At 57.1% G+C, this 2,840-nt stretch overlaps 1 pseudogene; it reads left to right on the top strand.

Annotated features, from left to right (window-relative positions):
* Positions 1-329: 329 nt before the first annotated feature.
* Positions 330-1,263, top strand: LOC137463954 (olfactory receptor 14C36-like; annotated as a pseudogene).
* The last annotated feature ends 1,577 nt before the right edge of the window (positions 1,264-2,840 follow it).

Genomic DNA, 2,840 nt, shown 5'->3' with positions numbered 1-2,840 from the left:
CTGAGAGAGGTTAAAGCCCAGAGAAACTCTGAACAGGTCAGAATGACAGACCATATCCCCTCACTCTCCTCTCATCACTTTGCCTCACAGATCTTGCTCTGTTCTCCCTGGCGGAATCAGAAATGCAGAGATTTTGATATGCAAGAATACTAGGAAAAATACTGGGGAGCTTATGAAGAAAACCCCAGAAATCTTAAACACAGAATTGTGACTGTGTGTGTTACAGAGCGGGGTGTATGGGAAATGGCTTTGGTTTTGGGTACAGGTATCTCCTCTAATTCTTCCCGGTCCTTTCTCCATGAACAGGTTCCCATGTGCAGCCACAGCCAATGTCCAATAGCAGCTCCATCAGCCACTTCCTCCTGCTGGCACTGGCAGACACGTGGCAGCTGCAGCTCCTGCACTTCTGCCTCTTCCTGGGCATCTCCCTGGCTGCCCTCCTGGGCAACGGCCTCATCATCAGCACCGTAGCCTGCGGCCACCACCTGCACACGCCCATGTTCTTCTTCCTGCTCAACCTGGCCCTCAGCGACCTGGGCTCCATCTGCACCACTGTCCCCAAAGCCATGCACAATTCCCTCTGGGACACCACCACCATCTCCTACACAGGATGTGCTGCCCAAGTCTTTCTGATTTTCTTCTTCCTTGGAACAGAGCTTTCCCTCCTGACCATCATGTGCTACGACCGCTACGTGTCCATCTGCAAACCCCTGCACTACGGGACCCTCCTGGGCAGCAGAGCTTGTGTCCACATGGCAGCAGCTGCCTGGGCCAGTGCCTTTCTCAATGCTCTGCTGCACACGGCCAATACATTTTCCCTGCCCTTCTGCAAAGGCAATGCCCTGGGCCAGTTCTTCTGTGAAATCCCACAGATGCTCAAGCTCTCCTGCTCCAAATCTTACCTCAGGTTATTTGGGCTCATTGCTTTGAGTGTGTGTTTAGGACTTGGCTGTTTTGTGTTCATGGTTTTCTCCTATGTGCAGATCTTCAGGGCCGTGCTGAGGATCCCCTCTGTGCAGGGACGGCACAAAGCCTTTTCCATCTGCCTCCCTCATCTGGCCGTGGTCTCTCTGTTCCTCAGCACTGGCACATTTTCCTACCTGAAGCCCCCCTCCATCTCCTCCCCATCCCTGGATCTGGCCCTGTCAGTTCTGTACTCAGTGGTGCCTCCAGCCCTGAACCCCTCTCATCTACAGCCTGAGGAACCAGGAGCTCAAGGCTGCAGTGAGGAGACTGGTGACTGGATGCTTTCAGGAACATTAAACTGCTGACCAATTTCTGTAAATCACTTGCAATAAAAGTAATTTTTGATACTTCTTGTTGATTTAGTTGTGGCGTTTATTTTCCTTTGCCTTAGTTTTTCAATATTGACCACAAGAAAATGTCAATGTTTGTGCAATTTCTCCTTTTGCTTCTCTCCACATTCCCTGTGGCCACAGACTGTGTCAATGAGGGGCTGCGCTCTTGGTGGCATTAAAGGAACTCAAGGATGTCCCAGCAAAGTTTTCTGCAGAGATGCCCTTTTGTTGCCTTGTCTGGAGCTGCAGCAGCAATGTCTGTGTGCAGAGCTGGGGCAGATCAGTGCTGGCACAGCAGCTGTGCCCAGCAGCAGCAGCACTTGGTGTTGCCAGTGCTGCTCCCGTGGCCCTGCCCCGCTGCCCTGGTGGCCCTGGTGTTGCTGAAGGGCCTGAGTGCTCTCGGGGCCGGGCACAGTCCTGGGGGTGGCAGTGCCGGGGCTGCAGCAGGGACAGCCCATGGGCACTGCTGGGGCAGCGCTGGCGCCTCAGGCCAGGGCCTGGGGGCTCCAGGCTCCTTGCCCAGGCTCTCTCAAGAACACGGCCAGGCCAATGCTCAGCACAGAAAACCCCCGTGAGCAGCCCCAGGCTGGCCGTGGGCAGGCTGGGGGCAAACAGCATGGCTGGTGCTCTGCAAGGGCCCTGGGGGAGACGGGAAGGAGCAGCAGAGCAGGGGCTGATCCATCCCCAGTGCGCTGGACAGCCCAGGGCAGCGTCCCAGAGCGTCCTGATGGAGCTGCCAACAACATCCCCCCTCTGCAGCCCTGGCCTCTCCCCCAGCTCACACAGGTGCCGCATCCTTGCAGGCACAGCCACGGCAGCGCTGGCTCAGGAGCCCCTGTTTGCATTGCACACAGCAGGCGGGAGCACCCCCATGCTGCTGCTGTGGGGACATGAACCTGAGGGAGCACAAATGCCATCAGCCCCTGGGGCCAGGAAGGGCTGGGGGACACCAGGGAAACCACTCAGCTTTGTCCTGGCCGCTGCAGTCAGCCAGAAAGTTTGTTCCCATCAGCTGGGAGTTTCCTGTCCCACTGCAGACGCTGTTGCTCAGAGCCAGGGCTACCTGGCAGCCACCCCCAAACTGCCCTGAGCATTTCCTTGGCTTCACCTTTGCTTTCTTTCCTCTTTCTGCTATAAATTTCTTCCTACTGCCCACCCCTGTTCCCTGCCCTGCAAGCAGCCCATCCCTGTTTGCCCTTTCCTCTCTGGCCCCACTCCCCATTCCAGTTTCTGACTGGGCACCGAGGGAACATCCCTTGGGGAGCAGGATCATCCCACAAGTGCTGCAGGAATTGTCTGCAGGCTTCTGCAGTGCCTCGTGCTGCTCCCTTGCCAGAGGCACCCCAGGCCAGGGGGGCACATCTGGGCTGCTGTGTCTGGCTGTGGGGCTGCCTGTTCTGGGCAGTGAGGAGGGGCTGCAGAGGCTCTGCAGGACTGACAGGATGGGCTTTGGGGCTGTGAGGAGAAGCTGAGGAACGTGGGCTGCTGGAGCTTCTGAAGAGGAGGCCCAGGGCTCCTCCTGCAACTGCTCCAAGGGTGGTT

The sequence above is a fragment of the Anomalospiza imberbis genome, chromosome 32 (genome assembly GCF_031753505.1).
Source record: "Anomalospiza imberbis isolate Cuckoo-Finch-1a 21T00152 chromosome 32, ASM3175350v1, whole genome shotgun sequence".
NCBI lineage: Eukaryota > Metazoa > Chordata > Aves > Passeriformes > Viduidae > Anomalospiza > Anomalospiza imberbis.
The sequence above is the reverse complement of the archived record's forward strand: the minus strand, read 5'-3'. Positions and strand labels throughout refer to the sequence as shown.